Here is a 25486-nt window from a genome sequence, read left to right on the forward strand (position 1 = left end):
TCCAAGTGGATATACCTTGCGAACTCAGCGGCTACAATTCGTAGATTGAAAGATGTGCCATAAAATAATTAAGTAAGTCAATTAGGGTAATTACGGTAATTATTCAATTCGGCGTTTTGACCATCCATTAGGCCATCCATGTCAGAATTAGCTTGGTACTACATAAAACAATTAACCTCCTTAGAGCGTCGTCACATTAATGCGAACACAAGAAATCCTGAGATATGGTCAATTACATACTTGAGAACACTCTATAAGCATCAGTCGTTAGTACATAACCTACCATTCACTTTGAAGAAATACAAAAAATGCCGATAATTTCAGTAAGAAAGAACTCAGCTCATACTTTGTTCGCTTGTAATGTATCTGATGTGAGTATTGTACTGCCTTTGTGTATGGTTCTGAGTATATAATGTCAACCTTTTCTTGGCAAATGCTAATCTTGTAAAATTCAGTCTCATGCTATGCTGTATAGCTGGTGTTGCGTTGTTTTGTATAGCTAGTATTGCTATTGTAGTGTTGTTTAATATTCATTCTGTTAAAAGTTTTTTTCCAATTCTGTTAACTCGCCGTGACGGAAATATTCTTTGTCTTTTCGTTCATAGCTATTTCGTCCATGAGGAATTGCAGCTATAGCTGGAAATATATCTGAATTATTTTACATGTGTGCGCACTGTTTGCTGTACTATTGCCTTGCCTGGTTTTTTGGGTCACGTCAAGCTACGTACGTAGCTTTTACTCCAAAATGATCGTCCCGCATGTAAACTGCAGAATAAATTAATGTGATTTGATTGATTTCGTTGGACACTTTGAAAATTAATATCTCGAAACTGGTTTAGCCATGAGAATTCGTTCCAAGTGGATACGCCTTGCGAACTCAGCGGCTATAATTCGTAGATTGAAAGATATGCCGTAAAACAATTAATTAAAAGGTTCATCATCATCATCATCAGCCTATATTTTATGTCCACTGCAGGACGAAGGCCTCTCCCTGCGATCTCCAATTACCCCTGTCTTGCGCTAGCGTATTCCAACTTGCGCCTGCAAATTTCCTAACTTCATCATCCCATCTGGTTTTCTGCCGACCTCGACTGCGCTTCCCTTCTCTTGGTATCCATTCTGTAACCCTAATGGTCCACCGGTTATCCATCCTACGAATTACATGGCCTGCCCAGCTCCATTTCTTCCGCTTAATGTCAACTAGAATATCGGCTATCCCTGTTTGTTCTCTGATCCACACCGCTCTCTTCCTGTCTCTTAACGTTAGTCCTAAGATTTTTCGTTCCATCGCTCTTTGTGCGGTCCTTAACTTGTTCTCGAGCTTCTTTGTTAACCTCCAAGTTTCTGCCCCATATGTTAGCACCGGTAGAATGCAATGATTGTACACTTTTCTTTTCAACGACAGTGGTAAGCTCCCAGTTAGGATTTGGTAATGCCTGCCGTATGCACTCCAACCCAATTTTATTCTTCTGTAAATTTCTTTCTCGTGATCCGGGTCCCCTGTGAGTAATTGACCTAGATAAACGTACTCCTTTACAGACTCAAGAGGCTGACTGGCTATCCTCAATTCTTGTTCCCTTGCCAGGCTATTGAACATTATCTTTCTCTTCTGCATATTCATCTTCAACCCAATTCTTACATTTTCTCGATTAAGGTCCTCAATCATTTGTTGTAATTCGTCTCCATTGTTGCTGAGTAGGACAATGTCATCTGCAAACCGAAGGTTGCTGAGATATTCGCCGTTGATCCTCACTCCTAAGCCTTCCCAGTCTAAGAACTTGAATACTTCTTCTAAGCATGCAGTGAATAGCATTGGAGAGATTGTGTCTCCTTGCCTGACCCCTTTCTTGATAGGTAACTTTCTACTTTTCTTGTGGAGAACCAAGGTAGCTGTGGAATCCTTGTACATGTTTGCTAAGATATTCACGTATGCCTCCTGTACTCCTTGATTACGCAATGCCTCTATGACTGCTGGTATCTCTACTGAATCAAATGCCTTTTCATAATCTATGAAAGCCATGTAGAGAGGTTGATTGCACTCCGCAGATTTCTCGATTACCTGATTTATGACATGGATACGATCCATCGTAGAATATCCCTTCCTGAAGCCAGCCTGTTTTCTTGGTTGGCTGTAGTCAAGTGTTGCCCTGATTCTATTTGAAATTACCTTGGTGAATATTTTATACAATATTGAGAGCAAGCTAATCGGTCTATAATTCTTCAATTCTTTAACGTCTCCCTTCTTATGGATGAGTATAATGTTGGCGTTCTTCCAGCTTTCTGGTACACTTGAAGTCGTGAGGCATTGTGTATAAAGGGCCGCAAGCTTTTCGAGCATGATATCTCCTCCATCTTTGATTAAATCGACTGTTATTCCATCTTCTCCAGCAGCTTTTCCTCTGGTCATGTCTTTCAAGGCCCATCTAACTTCATCGCTAGTTATAGAAGGGGCTTCTGTATCCTGTTCATCACTTCTTCGAATGAAAGTAGCTTGGCTGCTCTGGGTACTGTACAGGTCAGTATAGAATTCTTCCGTTACGTTTACTATGTCATCGAAATTGCTGATGATATTACCCTGCTTATCTTTCAGTGCATACATTTTGCCTTGTCCTATGCCTAGTTTTCTTCTCACTGATTTCATGCTGCATCCATATTTTACTGCTTCCTCAATCTTTCCCACGTTATAATTTCGGATATCGCTTACTTTCTTCTTGTTGATCAGTTTCGACAGTTCAGCGAATTCTATCTGATCTCTCGAGTTTGACACTTTCATGTTTTGCCGTTTCTTTATTAAGTCCTTTGTTACTTGGGAGAGCTTACCTACTGGTTGCCTTGGTGCCTTACTTTCCACTTCAATTGCTGCTCCTGAGATCAACTTAGTTGATCTCATCGCGCCTCATCGCGTAGTTAAGATCAAGGATTATAATTGTGCTATCTGCTACAGGCAATTTTTAAAATTTTCGTTCAGCTAAAATGAAACACCCTGTAAAAAAAAGGTGTTTTTTTTTTCTTACAGGCCGCGCCTGGTCATGCACACGCCGGCCCTAGCTAAGCTTAGTAATGAACGCCCGGGTCCGGGCCGGGCCCGGTCTCAGTAACACGGGCCCGGGTCGGGCCCGGGCTGGTCTCGGTCATGTACGCCCGGGCCCGGCTCGGGCTTTGTATTATGGGCCCGAGCTGGGCTCGGGCCTTGTAAAGCGGTCCCGGGCCGGGCTCGGGCCGAAAAATCAGGCCCGTGCCGTTCTCTATATTTGTTAACAATAACAATCGATGCCGTGTCAGCAGCGTCTCCACAGTAGGGAGGTTGCCGCGGTAGCTGCGTTCGGCATACATAGGCTATTGGCGTATTTAAGAAATTACGCGACGGATGTGCAACGTACCTTGAGTTGAGCTGTGGAATGTAGTTAACCTACGTTTGTTGCTCCTTTCTATCAAGCAAAGTCTGTTTTTGATGTCAAGCATCTTTGTAAAGTTATCGTGTTTTGATTGCACCTATGGAAGTTTGGATAGTATGTCCTATCCATTCCAAAATTATTTCCTTACACATCTATTCAGCTACAAGCCCAGGATTATCTTCAACGTCCCCCGAATATCTCAGTAGCAGGCTTACAAACGAAAAGCGTTCGAACATGTATTAAATAATTGCTTGCAGACACGCCAACAGTGGGTACGGATCAATAGAATGAAAACCAAATGTTTTGCGATAAGCCTGCACCTGCAGCCGCACATTAGGTGACGGCAGCGTTGCCGTGTCCACTGATGCCTGGATGCGATTGGTTCCGTTTTATAGCAAGAACCCAGTCTACGCATGGATTCCCAGGGCAGGTGCGCAGAATGTCATCTTCACGTGGGGCTGATGAGATGTTCGTCGAAATCACCATCCCAGTATAACGGGCCTTCGCAAGATGCATATAGCCACTGGCACATTGAAGCACGTATTGGATCGCTTTTAATATTTTTACATGTCGAACGTTCTCTTGGACCAAAAGCTGCGCGTACAAGGAGCTTGCGGTCGTGTTTTAACTTTCCAGCAGTATTATACATATTCACAATTTGTTTAATACAGTCGGCAATAATAATGGACGATGGCCTCCTCCCCCGGCAAAGACCAATTTCAGGCAAGCCCATAGGACCTGCATAAAGAGCGGCACGCCAGATGACATCGTCATAGCAGCATTTCCCACGCAGTTCTTCCTCCCAATCACTACGAGAATATCGGCGGCCGGCTTTAAAGCGAAGCTTTCTCTGCGAAACCGGGGCTTTGCTGTCCGTGGTGCTCATGCTACGAATAGCTCGCCCACCGAAAATGCAAATTATGCGATGCACAAGTTGGAATCTATGTAAGTCGCAATTTCGCCTGAAAGGTGAAGCATCGATTGCGATAGCAAATAATGGGCAGCTATACGAATTAAGGATAATATTTTTGTCGGCAGTGCAAACTTGTAAACCTAGGCATACTAACTAAATTAACAAGCACCGTGTCACGCGCGCCCAAGCAAACATGAGCACATCTCACTCGATGACCGCAGAAACTCGCTTCAGTGAGTAAGCGCGGCCGCAGCAGCGAGCGAATTGCCGCCGCTCGCATCAACGCGAACTAACCCTATTGCAGTGCCTGCAGTTATGGGCAGTCTCGCGCGCTGGACGTTGGCAAAGCGCGCCATACTGGGAGGCGAAATGCAGCTCCATAGAGCGAGAAATACGTGCCTCCTGGCTACCTTATATATTTTTTCCAAATACGAAAAGGAACAGAGAGCGTTGCAATAAAAAAAAAAACGCAAAAAAAGGCTAGAATTCGATCCTCCGACTTACAGATCGCAATCCCAGAACCTTACCACTATACGCCACTCCGAATCGTGATTACCGATTCATAATTTACCATGTCAACTCGCAGACACAGTTGCAGTTTTGCACAGACGCACAGACATCGTAGATGCGCCTATCGCCCCGCAACTTACGCCTCTGCCAGACCGAAAGAGGTATTGTCCGTATTGCATAGTACGCCTGGAAGTCACATGCTGCAACACTGATTTGCTTTTGCGATTGATATATTAACTCCGAAAAAAGTCTTAAATGAACCGCCGACCCGGGGCGCTGTACGGGCTGTTACTGCCGATTTTGACCGCCGTTTCTTGTTCTTCGCGCAAGGGCAATGCAACATTTCCTTAGCTCGACAATGCAATTCAATCGACAGAAGCGGTCACCTAGAAACGGTCGGTCAATGCGGCTGGCAGCCTTCGGTGACAGCACATATAGGTATGTTTATGACGCGTCATATCGGCGATCATCGCTTGTTGCGCGCTGACACTGTAGACACGAAAGAATGGTCTGTTTAAAAAAACACCGATGGGAAAGCTGAACTACAGAGTGAGTTATCCGCGTTAGACTTGTTGATTCCTCAGCCCAGACGGGCCGATAGAGTGTATAGACGGACTCGGCGGGTACGGTAGGCCTAACCTTCGGTGGAAGCGAACGATCTTGGCGCGGGTACCTTATGAATGCGAAAATGTTTGTATTTGAGCTTCAGAACCTTTAACTATTATTCTTATTACACTAGGGAAAGTGGAAGTGCACGAATCGCCGTGCACTTCTACTCTGCCAACAATCGCGCTCGTCGCTCGCCCGCACCGTCTCTTATCTCCACACGGCTCTGACCATTATGCGCTGTGCATTAGCCGCTCAGTTTCCGTTGAAGCGATAGACCGCACGTACCTTCGCCCGCTGCGGCGTTTTGACAGTCGTTGTCTGCAGTCATTCAGTGTGATCTATTCATGTTTGTTTGTGCGCGCTCACACCACGCTTGTTCATTCAGTTAGTAATAGTCGGGCCACATTTTCCAACGCACGCTACACATGCAATGCTGCCCGGATCGGCAGTGCAGCGCTACAGGTGTGTCCCTTCGCACGCGCTGCCCACGGGAAGCGCTTCTCATCAACACCACCGTTTCACACGCGCCTTCTCGTGGCCATCGAGTCTCTCTTCATGTCGGTCTACTTACGCCGCAGCACACCTGCTTACTTAATCAGCTCATGTTTACTACAATTCATATTGCTACCAAAGCCGCTCACCTTACTTCGTATGACATTGCTGTGTTGCTATCGCATTCATTGCTTCGGCCTTAGGGCGAAACTGCGACATTTTTTTTATTTGGAGTGTTGCTACGCTGCGCTCCGCAACACCCCAACGACCGCCGCTTCGCGTCGGCGCCCGGTACCACGGCTGCCGCCATGGTACCGGGGTTCAAACGACCACGCTGGCAAACAGAGAGGGAAAAAAAGAAAAGCGTGATATTAAGAAAAAAATTCTAGCCCGGGCGGGATTCGAACTAGCGTACGCTTGATCCCAAAGCAAGCGCCGTAGCCACTCAGCCAATGTCTTTTTTTTTTTCTTTATTGCCGGGCTTCGACACAGTACAAGAAATGAACACACAACAATAGACAATACGCCAGATCGCTCAAGTGGCCAAAATGCCACTGCGGCCAAGTGTTGTTATTTTAAAATTCCCTGAGCACTACCAAAGGCTCCAGCCTTGACAGCCACTCAGGAACATCTGTTTGTGCTTTCAATATCTCAAGAAACCTGTGCACACTTTCGCGGAAGTACATGCGTGCTGGTCTTGCGTCTGGGTCACAAAAATTGCCAGCCATTCTGGAGCGCCATATACTGTGGAGGCCCATCAGCATAATCTGGTCAAACGGAAAACCATCCTCATTATCTGTTGGCAGGTACCTGATCCCGTAAGAGTCGAGCGGTAATTCTTTTTTAATGGTTCTTTGTAGCACATCGCAAAAATATACCCCTTCCCAGCAGTGAAGAAAGACATGGTCTATTGTCTCAAGCTGCTTGCATATGAGGCAGTGGGAACCCCAAGGTAGAAAGAAACCCCTTTCCTCTAGAAAAGACTTAACAGTTAAAGTTCCAGTGTGTAACATGAAAAAAAAAAAAGGTTTTGGTTCCCGGCGACACCTGCATTTTTTAAAATCTCTTTAAAACATTTACACCTGGGCCTCCAGAGTATACGGCCCGGTAAAAGGGCACGGGAAACACCATGTCACAAACATCTTTGTACAATTTTTTTCCTTTTAACGCTACTCAAATACTCCATCGAAAAACATGTGTTTAGAAATTTGAGACTTACAACAATTTCTCTGAAGAAACCACGAACGCCACCTGAAACATATATCGTGGTCACCACAAAATTAGGCAATGCACGCCCGAGTCTTTGTTGACACACCGTACGCAGGAATGGGACTCTAACATCTCGGAAAAATAAAAACCTGTTTACAATCTGTCGCACAAACAAATGTCCCAGTCCTAAACCACCGGCCTTCACCTGCCGAAACAAGTTCGTGCGGCTGCACCTCTCCCAACTGGATGCCCAAACAAAGACAGCAAAAACACGGTGCAACATTGGCTGAGTCTCTCTCTCACTCAGCCAATGTCACAAACATAATAGAGTGAGAGACTCTATAGTCACAAAGCACTGATACAAAACTGTTATATCGGCATGGCGGCCGAACAACTGACGATGTCACAGAAGCATGACCACGGAAGAAAACTGGGAAAAGGTACCGAGGCCCACTCAGCCATACAGCCACGCTTCCAAGGGTTGTATTCATGCGAACCATATGATTGCGTTCGAGCGCCCTCGGCGAAAGAAACCACCTAGAAACGCGGTACGCGCGAGCGGCGCAGCGTGGCGCCAGCGGTCAAACGCTGTAGGAGTGTTGCGGCCCACGCTGGGCTGGTGGTGACTTAGCCTGCTGTTGGGATCGGTGGTATCATAAACGCATCACTGTTTTGATGATCCAAATATAATCTCACTATCAGGGAGGGAGCAGTCTACCTGACTGGAGCAGTATTTTTTTATTTGGGGTGTTGCTACGCTGCGCTCCGCAACACCCCAACGACCGCCGCTTCGCGTCGGCGCCGGGGTTCAAGCGACCGCGCTGGCAAACAGTGAGAGAAAAAAAAAGGGGGAAAGCGTGATATTAAAAAAAAAAAAAAAATGTAGCCAGAGCGGGTTTCGAACCCCCGTACGCAAGATCCCGAAGCGAGCGCCGTAACCACTCCGCCATACAACCTTTTTCTTTCTTTATTGCCTTTATTAAATTCACACAGAAATACAGTGTACAATCATATCAGCACATCAAGGGCTGAAAAGAGGAACAATCAAAACTCGGGCATGTACATCAGCCCTTCTAACCTAGGAAGCCAGTCTGGTTCGGGTTCATGAAGTTCATACACTTGAACCATTCTGCTAACAGATTCGCGAAAGTAACTCCTTATTGGCCGCGCGTCAATATCTGCATGACGATAGGCCATTCTTGACAACCAAATACTATGCAGGCCCACTCCGCCATACAACCACGCTTCCAAAGGTTGCATTCGTGCAAACCATATCATTGCGTTCGAGCGCCCTCGGTGCACGGAACCACCTAGAAACGCGGTACGTGCGAGCGGCGCAGCGTGGCGCCAGCGGTCAAACGCTGTACCTACTAGTAGAGTGAACTAGATCCCCTATCTAGTTCACTATACTACTAGCAAATGTAGTGTTGCCGCCCGTACATGATGATGATGATGATGATGATGATGATGATGATTTATTGGCATCCCCTTTGAAACGGGGTGGCGACAAATAGTCACCTAGCCTGCTTGATTTAAACAGGTATACTACACATGTTCTTTATCTCGCATTTTTGTATACCTTTTTCAAAAATTTAGCTTGTACCGCTGCCTATGATTTTAAGAGATCAGGTCGTATCCATCTTTTCCCTGCTTTTTTTCCACCAGTACTCTAATCGTCTCTTGCTGATCTCTACGGCTGATCTGTTTATGTTTCCTTCCACTTTAAACCCAAGCGCTTCTGGGAGTTGCACGTTACCTACGGTTCTCGCTGGGTGGATCCCGTCGCATTCCATTAGGATGTGCTGAGTGGTCTCTGGATCTTTACTGCAGCATACACATGTCTCATCTAGTTCCGAATATTTGTTCCGATATGTTTTCGTCCTTAGGCAACCGGCTCGAGCCTCAAATAGCAAGGCACTGCCCTTTGTGTTATCGTACAGATTTTCCCTTCTAATTTCTTTCTTCTCATTCTTGTAAATCTCCATTGTCCTTTTCGTTTCCATTCTTTGCATCCAATTCACGGTCTCTATTTCTCTCACTTTCTTTCTGATGACCCCTGGTTGTCTATTTACAGTTTCGATTATCCTGTACTTGGTTGCCAACTTCCTTGACCTCTTCCTCCATTCTGCGTCCACGCTTTTCATGTAGAGATACTTGTGCACTTTAGCCGCCCATTTATTTTCATCCAGGTTCCTGAGCCTTTCTTCAAAACTAATTTTGCTTTGTGCTTCTCTGACTTCAAAAGAGGCCCAACCCATGTCTCCATGCACTGCCTCATTTGTCGTATTACCGTGTGCTCCCAAAGCCAACCGGCCTACTGATCTTTGGTTAACTTCTAAACCCGCCAATATATCCGATTTTAAGCATATAATGGCATTTGCGAATGTTAGCGCTGGCACCATTACTCCTTTCCAGATTCCACGCACCACCTCATACTTATTGTGGCCCCACAGTGCTCTGTGTTTCATTAATGCTGCATTCCGCTTCCCCTTTATTTTCAGATTATCTTGGTGGTTGCTTGAGTAATTCTTTCCTTCGTTTATGTGTACGCCGAGATACTTATATTGCTTCACTATGGGTATTACTTGCTGTTGAATTGACACCACGAAGTTACTCGTGTGTTCATTAAAGATCATAATCCCTGATTTCTCTGTGCTAAACTTAAGGCCTAGATTTGTCGCTGCGTTCCCACAGATATTCGCAAGTATCTGTAAATCTTTTTTATTGTCCGCTAGTAGCACAATGTCGTCTGCGTACATCAGTCCAGGGACCTTCTGTTGCACCATTTGTCCATTACGCATGTAGGATAAATCAAAACCTAATTCGCTGTTTTCCAGTCGTCTTTCTATGCCCTTGACGTAAAGCGTGAACAACAATGGTGACAGAGGGCATCCTTGCTTCAATCCTTGGTGAATTCCCACCATTTCATTTCCTTTTCGACCTTCCCATGCCACTTGTACTTGGTAGTCTCGATATATCTCCCTCAGCAGCTCCACGAAATCGTCATCTATGCCTTCGTATTGAAGAATATCCCACAACAATTCCCTGTCTACGTTGTCATAAGCTCCTTTAATATCTAGAAATGCTACCCATAAAGGTCTTTTCTGAGCTACTGAAATCTCTATGCACTGAGTTAGTACAAACATATTGTCTTCTAAGCGTCTGCCTGGCCTGAACCCATTCTGTAGTTCCCCCAATACACCGTTTTCCTCCACCCACTTCGACAGTTCTAATTTTATGGCTTGCATTGCCATTCTATATATCACCGACGTTACTGTAACTGGCCTGTACGAGCTCGTCTTATCCTTATCTCCTTTGCCTTTGTAGATGAGATTCATCTTGCTTTCACGCCATCCAACGGGAATATTCTTTGTTCTAATCACTTGCTCTATGGCATTAGTCAGCAGTGCCTTGCTTTTTGGACCGAGGTTTTTGATTAGCTGTATTGGGATTTCATCGGGTCCTGCTGCCGTGTTGTTAGGGACATTTTCTGCTGCCTTTTTCCAATAGAAGCTTTCTATGCTGAATTTTGATCTCTCAAGCCTCTCTGTTGTTGCTGGATCTGTTGTCTGAACTACACTTTTTCTCGTACCGAAGTTATGCCTGATAACGTCTGTGATGTACCGCAGCGCATCATCGCCTTCATAGATGTTACCGTCTTCATCCCTTATAGCCGTTTGCGAGTTTCTAGTTGGAGCTCAGAGTGCCTTGATATGGTTCCAGAATCTTTTTGGGGCGCCTTTGTCTCTTTTGTGAATGTTATGCACCCAACGATCACTTGCGCATTTAATTTACAGCCGGTTGACTGCAGCGCACCCGCGCGGCGCCAACGAAAACTACGCATCTAGGTGCTTTTCATTCCTAGGGGTCTCGCGTACCTATCTCCGTCGAGCTATGGTGGCATAGTCGAGCCCCCTAGTATAGTGCCTAGAATATAAGTATATTCTAGGCACTATACCCCTAGTCCCCGCTCGCCCGGCCAGGCTCGGCAACTCGCCGCGAGCAGGTGGTGCGCACACTGCGGGAATCGATGTCTATCCTGCATTGTTTGAGATAAAATCGAAGCGATACAAGGTGGAACAACGCGTTTGCGCGAACGGAGCTGTGCGTGCGCAAACAGCGCGACGACGACCACGTTGAGGAGACGATCGTTTTCTAGTGCGGCCGTGGCGAGCCGACTGTTGGGTTCTAGCGCAGGTATTGAACGCGCATTAACTAGAGAAACACGGGATTTTGACGCGATTAGCGACAGTGTATACAACCGTACGGACTTACGTTTGTGTCATATGGTCAATGTTACAACGACGATGGCATTTGTGCGCCGGCGAAGTGTTAAAACGTGATTACATTTGGCCGATCATGAAGTTGGAGGGAAGTATGCATGCGATCGTGGACCAATGGTAGAGCATCAAGCTCGGAGCCATACCTGAAAGAACTTTAACTTTCATTCTCTGATTATATGCCACAGTGCTAGAGCCGAATACGTTTTGGCTGCGTGTGTGCTCGATGCGTACGGTAACTTGATAATGATGATAACGGCTAACATTCAGGCCTTGCAGAATGCAAGAACTATGTGCTGAGTGCGAAATATTAATTTTGGCAGATACTAGAAAGCTTTAGCTTGTCTATACACGTATTATTCTTTACGGAATTGCCTGTTACGGCAAATGTGGACGCCAGTCACAAAGCTGGTGGCGACATCTTGTGACGCTTTGTCCAACAACACGTGAAACCATTTTTTTGTTACGTAGGTGTGTTTGTCGAAGCAATATATAAAAATAGGACTGTTTGTTGTAAATTGCACCGCTGTCGACACTTTACACCAGCAGATAAGTAGAATATAGTTAGTTACTGCAATAAAAACTCAGCGCCCCCTCTAAGTAAAGTCTACGTAACTAGATGGCGCCACCAACCTGAAGTGTTTTTTTTTCTGCCACGTTCATTTTTTTTTTTCGGTTATTTGAATTTTTTTTCTCATTCGGCCTGAGAATATTACTCGCCTGTACGAAGGGTACGGCCTCAAGTTCAGTTCAGCTCAAGGTTATGCTTCCGGTTAGAGGGACTGTCATACTTGCTGCCACTTCGCAGAAGGTGAATTAAATTTAACTCGTCCCTTGGTGCTACCATGGTGAAAAACGCACGCGAGACGCGGACATGCACGGCGTGGGCTCTGTGGCCGACGCCACTTGCTCGCTATGTTTAGGCTTGGTCCGGCTCGGCTCGCAAAACATGGTGCGCACGTTACCGTATGCGGTAACGTATGGTAAAACTAAAAGGGGAAAGAAATTGAGATCCAAGCTAAGTGACAAATTGTGTCCAGTCAGTTTTAAACACCGTTAACTCAATGCATCATTCTGACGGACCACGGCGACGCGCCCGCCTGGCTATGCGCGGCGCGCTCCGGAAGCCATGCAAAAGGTGGGGAGGCGGCGGCGGCGCTAGGGCGCAGGGACTCGCAGAGCTAGGGGCGTTCGCGGCCTAGATCTGTAGTTCCCTTTAGCGCCGCGCGGGCGCGCTGCAATCGACTGGCTGTACGGGCGTAGTAGTAGTGGTTCATGTGGAAAGGGGAAATGTTGACGCTATCTTCTGCAGCCCTTGAGGGAGCACGGCTCAGCGCCAACGGGAAGGGGTAAGTGGGGGAGAAAGGAGGATAGGGTGGAGTCGCCATGGCTGGGCGAAGCAAAACCGGCAGGCTGTGGCGGCACGTATCAGGCCGGGATGGAAGGCCTTGGTGTGCCGCAGAGACTGCAGGGGGTGTTGTTCCGGACCTGCTAGGCCCGGGGTCGGATGGGAGGCCGCGAGGCCGTCCCGCTTGCAGAAATGATGCCTTAGAGGCGTGTGGAGAGCCCTGACGAGTCAAGGTACTCCACGACGCCTCGAAGTGCAGGAAGGTGGTGTCGGCCGGGGAAGAGGAGGTCTTCCTCCTTGCCAGAGGGGAGGCCCAGGCGGCGGAACTCCTGCAGGAGTGGGCCCCGCTGCTGGAGGTACGCCGGGCAGGCCAGCAGGAGATGCTCGATGGTCTCCGGCTCCCCGCAGGAAGAGCAGGCCGGGGACGTCGCTCGTCCTAGTCGGTGGCTGCGTGCTGCCGTCCAGCTGCAGCCGATGCGGAGCCGGAGAAGGAGCGAGGTCTCCCTGCGAGCCAGGCCTCGCTGGGGGAGTGGACGTGGGGGGCATCCCAGTGCCACCCGTTTGTCTGGGTGGTGGGTCGCCAGGTGTCGCCGCAGCCTCAGTCCTGTGAAGTCGCCCTCCGTCACGGCCCGACTGAGGGGCACAGTGATGTGGTGGGCGTCCTTCGCCAGGGTGTCGGCTGCCTCGTTGCCCGGGATCCCTACGTGGGCGGGGATCCAGTGCAGGGACACCGGGTGGCCTGCGTCCTGCAGCGCTGTCAGCCGGGTGGACAGCAGTGCGACTCCAAGACTGGCGCTTTCTGGCCTCTGCAGGCCGAGGAGGGCTGCCTTGGAGTCGCAGAGGATAGCCGCCGGTACCTCAGGGAGTTCCTCGGAGAGTAGGTCGACGGCCAGGTGGAGGCCTGCCACCTCCGCTGCAGTCGAGCTGGCGTGTCTGGGCAGTCGACACTGCCTGCTCTTCTGCAGGGCTGGTGCCGTGCAGGCCGCCGTGGCAGAGCCTGTGTCCGGTACCACCGATCCGTCGACGAACACCAGGAGGTGGTTTCCGAGGGTCTCCTCCAGGAGGCAGGCGGCCGTCTGCTGCAGGGCGCAGGTAGGCGAACGCCTCTTGGAAGTCCCGGGAAGCTCCGTGGCGATGGGGACTGGAGGCCTCTGTGGTGGGGGCATCTGTACCGCATTCGCAGGAGGATTGCCCACCACCTCCTCGTAGAGGCGGCACAGCTGACCCATCCTTGAGGATGGCCGGGACTGGAGGCGATGCAGCAGGCCTCTGCCATCAGGAGCGTGGTGGAGGCGGTCGACGTGCCTTAGCCCCTGCTGCAGGAAGAGGAGCGACAGGGGCCATGCTCCAGCCTCCGCAAGGGTAGCGGCAATCTGGGAGCTCCGGGGGACGCCCAGGCAGAGTCGGATGGCCGCCCGGTGCTGCAGCTCGAACTTTTCGAGGCGGCGTGGCGGCAGCGCCACCAGCGGGAGGGCGTACCGCAGGCGTGATGTGGCCGCCGCCTCGTAGAGCCGCAGGGCCCACTTGACCGAGCAGCCCTCTCCACGGGCAAGGAGCTGCGACACGGCCTTGCGGACCCTGATGGTCTGGGTCTGCATGGCCCCGACTACCGGTAGCCAGGTTAGCCGGTGGTCGATGCGCAGCCCAAGGTACGACACAGTCGTACTCCATGGGATGCGCACGCCTTCCAGCTGCAGCCGGGGAGCTGAGCGCCGTGCCGCTGCTCTCGGGTGGACGAGGAGGGCCACCGTCTTCCCCGTCGAAACCGAGAGTCCGATGCTTCCCAGGTAGGCGGCTGTGGTGTCCAGGGCTCTCTGGAGGGCCAGGCGCACGTGGCGGCTTGACTGCGGCGGTCCCCGCACCCACAGGGCGATGTCATCCGCGTAGATGGAGCACTCCACCTTGTAGTGAGGGTCGGTCGGCAGTGCAGCAGGCAACCGGGCCAGGGCGAGGTTGAAGAGAAATGGGCTCACCACTGACCCTTGTGGTACGCCTGCTGCCACTGGACGGGGAGTGCTCCTTGCATGGCCCACGCGGACCCTGAGGGTGCGGTCGTTCAGGAACGATGACAGGAACCGCCGCAGGTTTCCGCCTATGCCCAGGAGGTCCAGAGCCTGCTGGACGACCACATGTGGGAGGCCATCGAACGCCCCCTTGACGTCGATGAGGAGGAGCATGACGAGGTTAACTTAAATTAATAAAGCAAGCGTCACGCCAGTTTCGGCGAGTATTTGCTGCCCTCATACCAGCAACACCGGGGAGACGTCGCTCAAAGTCATCGCTCGCATGCGGTTCGACTTGTCGGCGACGAGCGACCGCGACAGCAATCTCCATCGCGTCGCTTGTCGCTGTCGCGCGCAAGATCGCGTGCATGCGGTTTATACTTATATCAGAGGCTCTGGCAACAGTCAGCAACGCCGCACGCATTTTGTGCGAACGCGGGCAAAACGCCGACAACGTCGACATTAGTTCTGCGTGTTGCCGGTGCTGCTGCATGTCCAAGTTTGTACAGCTGATCAAGCTATTATCATTACTCCGTATAGCTCTCTACAAATTTGCTATCGCAATTGATGCTTCGCCTTTCAGGTGAAACTGCGACCACTTTTTTGGTCGAACTGATGCCTTTAACTTGTCTGCTTTGCCACGTGCCATTAGGCATTGGAATGGTCTTCTCAATAACATTGCCGACATTAACAATACTGTAACCTTCAAACAAAAAATCAGTATGTTTGGGTAGTGTTCAAGTGTTTCTATTTCTGGTGTATGTAACTTTTTTATGTAATTATGCAATCGTACTATTCACTGTATAACCCAGCTCTCTCTGGCAGAATTTTACTTCAAGATTTCATAATTTGTTCTTTTCAAGTTACTGTGTTTATCTTGTGTCGCTGTTTATATTTCTAACGTATAACTTTTTGGCTCCTTTGTTATGCGATGCCCTCCCCTCTCCACGCAATACTCCTTCTGGAGCCTGTGACGTAGATGAATACATAAACCAGATCGCACTACTGTTTCTTGTGAAATCAAAATTGTGTACATTGTTGTGGTTTTACCAATAAAAGCTCTAAATTGTGAATTGTTCTCCTGCAATGCCGGCAATGTATACATAACAGGCCAGTTGTGTATATTGCCTAGAATCAGCATTCTTAGCCCCTGAAAAGTGTGGAATATCCTATCTTCCTGTCTGTCTGGGTCTTTATCCATTTTTCCGTAAACTTGGGTCATTGGGTAATCCATGGTATAGTGGGTAGAGCACTGGGGCTGCTGTGCTGAGGACACCCAGTTTGAAACAAAAATAGGTCACGAGGTATGGGCCGCTCGTCAATGACAAAAAAAAATCTTATGTGCCGGGCAGATTCGAATCGAATGTCAAGCATTGAGTTAGCGGCAGCCCTGCCAACAGGCGTAGCATGTCCAGAGGGACTTGTGAGAGAGGATCCCGGCTCGTACATGACTGATCTCTGTGCTGGCAATACAATGTCTCTACATTGTTTCAATGCTATCGTATTAGTGTTGGCATCATCGTGAAATGGGTTGTGCCAGAATTTTTTTTTCGTTCTAAATTTATTCCCCTGTACCTATGTGCCACAGCTGAGCTCCTATCTCAACATTAGTCGATCTCACCTGAAGTAATGTATATATAGCCTTAGCTATAATTTCTAATGCACATGACTGATTCTCACCAAGAATCCGCTTCAATTCCTTCACAATCTGCACCTGCATTATCAAATATGTTATAGTGAATCTGAGAAGTCTGCCACAAATGAGGATGAAACATTTTTTCAATTTCAAGCAAACCATGCCAGTCAATTTCATGAAAGTGGCATTACAGAATTCACAGGCATTCAATTGCACAATGCATGCTTATAGGCAATTTTATATTCAGTTCATGGCAGTTGCCATCTTGGGCTGTCGTTATCTAAATTTTGTGCATAGTGACGCATAAATTTTGTGCATAGCTCTGAATGGTTGCCAGTAGAGTTTACAGATGTCCCGTGGCTCCTTCCCGTTCCTGATATGCTTCACCGGTTAGTCAAGCTGTTTCTAATGCAGCATTTTCCCCCCGTGCAGTGCAGTGCAAAGTAAAACAGTAAAGTAAAAAGGAACGCAGTGCAAAGTAAAGGTATGGGACAGTCTTGGCGCCCCATGATTGTCAAGAAAGAGAGTATATTGTGTAAAACAAAACACTCGCTTTATACAGGGATACTAGATCCTACCCATTGTTTGTGCACGTATGAGAGGTGTAAAGGAGTATGTTTATCTAGGTCAAATTACTCACAGGGGACCCTGATCACGAGAAAGAAATTTACAGAAGAATAAAATTGGGTTGGAGTGCATACGGCAGGCATTACCAAATCATGACTGGGAGCTTACCACTGTCGTTGAAGAGAAAAGTGTACAATCATTGCATTCTACCGGTGCTAACATATGGGGCAGAAACTTGGAGGTTAACAAAGAAGCTCGAGAACAAGTTAAGGACCGCACAAAGAGCGATGGAACGAAAAATCTTAGGACTAACGTTAAGAGACAGGAAGAGAGCGGTGTGGATCAGAGAACAAACGGGGATAGCCGATATTCTAGTTGACATTAAGCGGAAGAAATGGAGCTGGGCAGGTCATGTAATGCGTAGGATGGATAACCGGTGGACCATTAGGGTTACAGAATGGATACCAAGAGAAGGGAAGCGCAGTCGAGGTCGGCAGAAAACCAGATGGGATGATGAAGTTAGGAAATTTGCAGGCGCAAGTTGGAATACGCTAGCGCAAGACAGGGGTAATTGGAGATCGCAGGGAGAGGCCTTCGTCCTGCAGTGGACATAAAATATAGGCTGATGATGATGATAGGTGTGCATAGGGCAACAAAACTTTTTTTCCAGGACCTTCAGGAAAGACTGGTTTCCACATCTACTTTGTTGCCACCCATGATGGAGCACACCTGGAAGTCCGAAGTGTCTGCCTACAGCACACCAATCACAGTGTGTCGGGGCCCTTTTATAGGCATCTGCCTCAGCAGCGCAGACTGCCACCTTTGCTTCGCGAAAAAGCCAAGTCTATGCTCCAGCTTAGGGCTAACAAAAAGTTGTTAAAAGATCACCTGGAGCAAGAGACAAGCAAAGTGATAACGCTGAGAGATCTGTCGAATCTCGTAGCAGAAGACAAAAAAAAAAGGATCCCCCCGGAATAACCTAGAGGCAACAGTGAAGTTGCTTCAAGATACACACAATTGCACAGTTCGTGTGCTGGCAGATGAGAACAATGAGCTTAGGGCAGTGTTCTTCCAGGATGAAGGTATGAAGAAATGCTTCAATGATTATCCGGAAATTATATTCATCGATGCAACCTATAAACTGTTGGAAATGCGAATGGCATGCTTTCTCGTAATTGTGGAGGATGGTAATGGGGATAGTGAGATTATGGCAGTGGGCCGTTTTGCAACAGAAGATGGAGCCAGTCTCAGATGGTTTTTCGATGTGTTTAAGAGTTTAAACAGTAGATGGAGCTTAATCAGAGTGACTATGGCCGATAAAGACATCAAAGAACGTCACGTTGTTACAGAACTCCTGCCCCAGTCATCTCTGCAGATATGTGCTTTTCATGCACTGCGAACTTTTCGAAGGGAAGTTTCGCTGCAGAAGTTGAATATAACCAAGGCGCAACAAGAAACCGCCCTTGAAATATTACAAAGAATGGTTTATGCCCAAAATGAAGATGAATATTCAAAGCTTCACCAGGCCCTCAAGCTGTCATCCCCAGAGGCAGTTGAATATTTTGACAGCAACTGGCACTGCATCTATGAGCAATGGGTATGAAGTGCATAAACGGAAATTTCTTCAATGCAACAAACAATCGGGCAGAAAATATAAATGCAAAATTGAAGAGCATTGTTGAGAGGTTCAGCTCACTAGAAAACTTTGTCAAAATTTTTTTTTGCTATGTTAGAGCTGCAAGGCAAGAACGGGCCCACAAAGCAGCTTCACTCGTTCAGAAGAAGCGAGTTCTCACAAATGGTGACAAAGATTGTCAACTGTACTGCAAGCTGCTAACGCCTTATGCATTCAAGTATGTGGAGCGCCATCTCCGGCTTTCTAAAGAACCCAAAGATTACTCCTACAATACGTCAGAAAATGACTGTAACTGCAGCTTCAGGACAGCCATGCATCTCCCCTGCTGACATCTGCTTGCCATGCGATGTGAGCTCGGTTTGGCCAAGTTTGAGCCCAGTTTATGCTCGAAGCGCTGGCTAGCGGAACACTACATTCGCAGCAGGAGAGTGCTCCTGCCAGATGAACACCAGATGCCGGAACCTCTACAAATTGACAAAGTAGAAAAATGGCCAATTCTCTCAAGCCATCAAAAGTACAGGAAAGCTGCAGCAGTTGCTGGCAAGATTGCTTCCACTGTTTCTGAAGTCGCAATGCCGAAGTTTCAAGAAAGGCTGGGAATCCTGGAGGCACTTTTGAGACATTGGTCCCTTGATGAGGATATATTAATTTCGATGAAGCAAGTGACAGCCGATGGTGAGATAGATGACCCATGCTTAAAGCCAGAAGACATAGAAGGACAAGGAAAGAGCAGCACTGCAGCCTGCACTTTGTCATCAGCTGATGATGTTTGCACATCATGCGAAACTGCAGTTATAAGTGGCAAGAAAACTATCCCCCCTGCTGTTGCGACAACCAATTCTCCAGAACAACTTGCACATTTCAATGCAAAAGAGGCCAATGCGTCGACCGCTTCCACTTCAGCAGCACTTGAAGCTGCTGCTAGCATGCCGTGTGAGACATTGCGAATTACAAGTGGGCAGGACATTATCCCTCTCAATGCTATAGAAATTGAAACCCATGCTGAAGAGCTAAATTCCAACTTCTACCGCCACCCTTCCAGCAGCTGAAGCTGCTGCTTGCGTATTATGTAACATAACACCAATTATAAGTGGGCAAAACCCAATTCAACTAACTCCTGTAGCAACTAAGACAGCTGAACCAAAAGCCTATTCCAACAGTGATGAGCCATATGTACTATCCTCTGATGACCTCAAAGACATCAAGGTTGCTCCTCCCATGAAGAAGTGTGGATGCCGAAAAGGGAATGGTTTGACAGTAATTGGGCTTCCCACCAAAAGAAAACGCATTGCAGGCTGTGGTCCCTTCAGATCTCGCACTTGTCACGAGAAAATATCAGCAATTCTAACATGGCTAGTGGGCCGCAAAGCTGCCATTAGGACTCTGAATGGAAAGGTCCTTGATGAAGAGAATGTTGAAACAAAGGTGGAATTGCTGCACTGTGGTATCTTGGATGAGTGTCTAGATGTCAACATAGTAAGGACATTTTTCACCAGAGATGCTTGGCTTGCTGTCATGAGCACAGTAATCACAAAACGCTCTGTCCACCAGTGAGAATGTGAAGAGCGTCATAGTGACCTCGAGGAGTATGACTCGATATTATGTGACTGGTGCCTTTGCTGGTACCATAGCCCCTGCACATCCTTAAAGAGGCAACCAAAGAAGAAATTATGGAAATGTTCCCACTGCGTGTGACTTAGGAGTGTCACATCAACTTTCATGTGAATACTTTGCAAGGATGGAAGTCCTTTTTACTTTTGTAACATCCGAAGCAAATTTTTGGGCACAGTGCAACAAAACAGAAGAGGAAAACGAATAGTGTGATGGAGACATTTACCATGCCCCCTGAACATCGTTGAAAAGAGCCTTGTGTTCTGTTATAGTCCTTGTCATGTTGTGTCATGTCTTATAAAACAATGTTCCCACTGCATGTGACTCTGGAAAATATCAACTTTCATGTGAATATTGCACGAAGATAGAGCTTTTTTAATTTTATAACATCTGAAATAAATTTCTGGCCACAGTGCGATAAAAATGGAAACTCATTCTCTCATTTTCTTCAAAATGTGAATGGGAGACAAATGGGCACACCATTCACTTTTCAGATGCGCATCCATAGAGAAAGCCTATGTGAGGCGTCGACCGTCGATGACCCCCTTGCCGAAGCTAGCAGGGGTGTCTCAACACCCGTCATGGCTAGTTAGCATTTGAATTTACCAAACACATCTGTATTCATGCCAAATTTATAACTGTGGGTTGATTCATGGCAGCTTTTATCATTGCACCTGTTGCTGTATGACCAAATTGGACTAAATAGAACGATTCACTGAACTAGTAACATATTTGATGCATTGGAACTGTGCATGAGTAACCTACCATAGCTTTCCAACAGCATTGCAAAGCTGAGAAGGAACATAACACCTGGAATAGTGCTGTTTTGTGGTTTGGGTATATCACAGCAATTTATATAGTAGGTCTGGAGTCCCCTGAACAAGTACGAAATGCCGGCACTACACACAGCGAAAGGACACTGTGTGCCTGTAAATCCACAACCAGGCCGTCTGTGCCATATCACAGATGTTTTCAGTTGAGCTAGAATATGCCCTAGCTAAACCAAGCTGCCGGCAAATAATTAACCTGGCACAAAATGCCGGCACTCTTCACTTGACGGAGGATATATGCCGTGGCTAAACCAAACAGCCGGCAAATAATTATCCTGGCACAAAATGCCGGCACCCTTCGCTCAACGGCAGCTCGCAAAGGACAACTGCCGGTGAGAGCACGACCAGTAATTGTGCCGTCACAGCGCGTTTAAAGTAGACCTAGAATATGACCTATATTAACCCAAGCTGCCGGCAATAATTATCCTAGCGCAAAAGGCCGGCGCTCTAAACCAAGCTACCGGCAAATAATAGCTCCTAGTGCAAAATGCCGGCACTCTTCACTTGACGGAGGATATGTCGTAAACAGCCGGCAAATAATTATGCCGACACTCTTCGCTCGACGGCAGCTAGCGAAAAAAAACTGCCGGCAAAGCGCATTCTCGTGCAGCATGCCGACACTAATCACGTGACCACATCAATGCAATGAGGAGACACTGCCGGCCAGCTTCCGCTCGCGCCGTTCGGCCGGCTGCCGGGCGAATATCCACTCCCATCATAATAAAACATGCACGGCATTGTTGCATTGTAGCATCGCCTCAGCGGGTTAAGAACGATTTGTGCCCGTGTTTGCACAAAAGCACGCGTCTCAATTGTGGCGAAATTAGGGCAACACAGCTGCGCCACTCGTTTCAAGCACAGAGCAAAACTGAGGCCTCATGGCGTTCTGCCACCCACAGCTGCACCACTCGTTTCAAGCACAGTACTCAAACCACACATTCAGCGCTGAACCGTGGGCGGTCGACGCAGTCACATTTTTGTGACTTGTAGAGAGCAGCACATCCCTCGACGTCGTTATGCAAAGGCGGACACGGCGACGCCACAGCGCGGTTCCCTGAACTGCGCTGCCGAGGCGCTACGCCACTTCGACATTTCAATCGTCACCACCGCCGCATTGTCAAGGAACACGGATCACACAACGAAGATTTCACCGAGGCCAAAGCCGCACTGCCACACAAGCACTACTCACGGCTTTCGCCAAGTAACACAGAACCTACAACCAATGCACAAGCAACGCAAGCACAATCACACACGCAATGTTGAACAACGCGCGGTCGGCGCGGGCCAGAGAACGATCACGCGAGAACGAACACGCCGTCGCATGCCGTCGTCGCTTGGCGCCGTCATCGCGCCTTCTCAATGAAGTTCAGTCAATCGGGCCAGGTGATTGTAGTGGGAGATATGAACCGCACCCATGGACGATTTAGACGGATATACTGATACAATGGCTCTCTAGTGCTGGATCTGTGTGATGAACAGAACCTTATAGTATTAACAGGGAGAATAAGTGTCATGGACAGGTACATGGCAATGCGGTAACAGGCAGTCATGTATCGACTACGCCTTAGTCTCGGAAATGGTCTACGAACAACTAGACCAGATGATAATAGACGAAAATGGAAAAAAATTGCCTGGGAAGCGATCATAGACGTTTAGCATTAAAGTTTGGGCGAGATACTAGCGCAAATGAATGACGAGCAAATAACAAAGATCGCAAACAACATAGAGAAGAAAATTGAGGATTTTCCTACAGCAGTCTGGGAATATAAGGAACTGGTGGACGTTATGCAGCATGAAATAAGGCGGACACAGCAAAACAATTGTTGGATTGGCAAGAGGAAACCACGTAAGTGGTGGAACAAGGAAATAAAACAAGCTATAGAAGAGCGTAAAGAGGCATCTAGGGCTCATCGAGAAGCCAAAAGTTGGGATTACAAGAAGAAGAGGTGCTCCTTAGATGGAATACATACCGAGAAAAGAAAAGGGTTGCGAGTGAGCTCGTGCAAGAGAAAATTAAATGCGCAAGTGAACATTGGGTGCATAACATTCACAAAAGAGACAAAGGCGCTTCAAAAAGATACTGGCACCATATAAAAGCACTCGGAGCTCCAACTAAGAACTCGCAAACGGCTATAAGGGATGAAGACGGTAGCATCTACGAAGGAGATGATGCGATGCGGTACATCACAGGCGTTATTAGGGATAACTTCGGCACGAGAAAAAGCGTAGTTCAGACAACAGATCCAGCAACAGCAGAGAGGCCAGAAAGATCAAAATTTAGCATAGAAAGCTTTTATTGGAAAAAGGCAGCAGAAAATGTCCCTAACAACATGGCAGCAGGACCCGATGAAATCCCAATACAGCTAATCAAAACCTCGGTCCAAAAAGCAAGGTATTGCTGAGTAATGCCATAGAGCAAGTGATTAGAACAAAGAAAATTCCCGTTGGATGGCGTGAAAGCAAGATGAATCTCATCTACAAAGGCAAAGGAGATAAGGATAAGACGAGCTCGTACAGGCCAGTTACAGTAACGTCGGTGATATATAGAATGGCAATGCAAGCCATAAAATTAGAACTGTCGAAATGGGTGGAGAAAAACGATGTATTGGGGGAACTACAGAATGGGCTCAGGCCAGGCAGACGCTTAGAAGACAATATGTTTGTACTAACTCAGTGCATAGAGATTTCAGTAGCTCAGAAAAGACCTTTATGGATAGCATTTCTAGATATTAAAGGAGCTTATGACAACGTAGACAGGGAATTGTTGCGGTATATTCTTCAATACGAAGGCATAGATGACGATTTCGTGGAATTGCTGAGGGAGATATATAGAGACAACCAAGTACAAGTGGTATGGGAAGGTAGAAAAGGAAATGAAATGGTGGGAATTCCCAAGGATTGAAGCAAGGATGCCCTCTGTCACCATTGTTGTTCACGCTTTACGTCAAGGGTATAGAAAGACGACTGGAAAACAGCGAATTAGGTTTTGATTTATCCTAGATGCGTAATGGACAGATGGTGCAACAGAGGGTCCCTGGACTGATGTACGCAGACGACATTGTGCTACTAGCGGACAATAAAAAAGATTTATACAGATACTTGCGAATATCTGTGGGAATGCAGCGACAAATCTAGGCCTTAAGTTTAGCACAGAGAAATCAGGAATTATGATCTTTAATGAACACACGAGTAACTTCGTGGTGTCAATTCAACAGCAAGTAATACCCATAGTGAAGCAATATAAGTACCTCGGCGTACACATAAACGAAGGAAAGAATTACTCAAGCAACCACCAAGATAATCTGAAAATAAAGGGGAAGCGGAATGCAGCAATAATGAAACACAGAGCACTGTGGGGCCACAATAAGTATGAGGTGGTGCGTGGAATCTGGAAAGGAGTAATGATGCCAGCGCTAACATTCGCAAATGCCATTATATGCTTAAAATCGGATATATTGGCGGGTTTGGAAGTTAACCAGAGATCAGTAGGCCGGTTCGCTTTGGGAGACCACGGTAATACCACAAATGAGGCAGTGCAGGGTGACATGGGTTGGGCCTCTTTTGAAGTCAGGGAAGCACACAGCAAAATTAGTTTTGAAGAAAGGCCCAGGAACATGGATGAAAATAAATGGGCGGCTAAAGTGCACAAGTATCTCTAAATGAAAAGCGTGGACACAGAATGGAGGAAGAGGTCAAGGAAGTTGGCAACCAAGTACAGGATAATCGAAACTGCAAATAGACAACCAGAGCCGCTATTCTGGACATTCCGCCATTTTCTTCGAGGCGTGACGTAGGCGCGACGCTTACAAAATGGCGCTGATGGCCCCGTTTTGCTTTCGTAACGATACGCAAATTTGACGTATCGCCTAAGAAACTGTAATGTAGGCATTGAACCTAGCATTCTTGATAAAGGAAAACAGTTTTCCTCCCCAGTAAAAATAAAGCCGCTAGCTCAAAGCGTACGATTATTCCATCAAAATCGTTTCTCGCTTCCGTCGTCTGCATGCGCGCAGGCTGTCGTCTGCTTCATTAGATAGGATGCGTGTCCTCGGGAAACTGAATGAGTCATCGTATATTGGCGCCCACGCGCTTGCTTTCTACCTTGAGACAACACACCCGACCTACCGGTGATGATGAGCGCACGCTCTAGGCCGCGTTATCGCTATCTCGTGATCCGCAAGTGACTCAGCCCGACTCGTCTGGCTGAGAAGCGGCCGAATATCATCGATAGCGTTGCGCGCGCCACAGGTATCCGCTTGAGCGACGCAAACGTCGGCACTGCCATCTCTTGTGCACTTCGCTGCTTACTCGCACCGCGAGAGGAAACTTCAAGGCGCCGTCTTGCGTACATTTCTTTTGTAAATTAAAAAGTCACCGTTGTCATAGCCTTTGATGATGCGAAAAGTCATTAATATTGATTACAATACAAACGCAATAGTGAAAAGTG

At 47.5% G+C, this 25486-nt stretch overlaps 1 protein-coding gene across 1 annotated transcript in view; it reads left to right on the plus strand.

Moving 5' to 3' along the window:
* Positions 1-25486, plus strand: part of LOC119456331 (coiled-coil domain-containing protein 125-like) — a 260423-nt gene that overhangs the window by 125653 nt on the left and 109284 nt on the right. The gene's annotated exons all lie outside the window — the stretch shown is intronic.

The sequence above is a fragment of the Dermacentor silvarum genome, chromosome 1, assembly GCF_013339745.2.
Source record: "Dermacentor silvarum isolate Dsil-2018 chromosome 1, BIME_Dsil_1.4, whole genome shotgun sequence".
NCBI lineage: Eukaryota > Metazoa > Arthropoda > Arachnida > Ixodida > Ixodidae > Dermacentor > Dermacentor silvarum.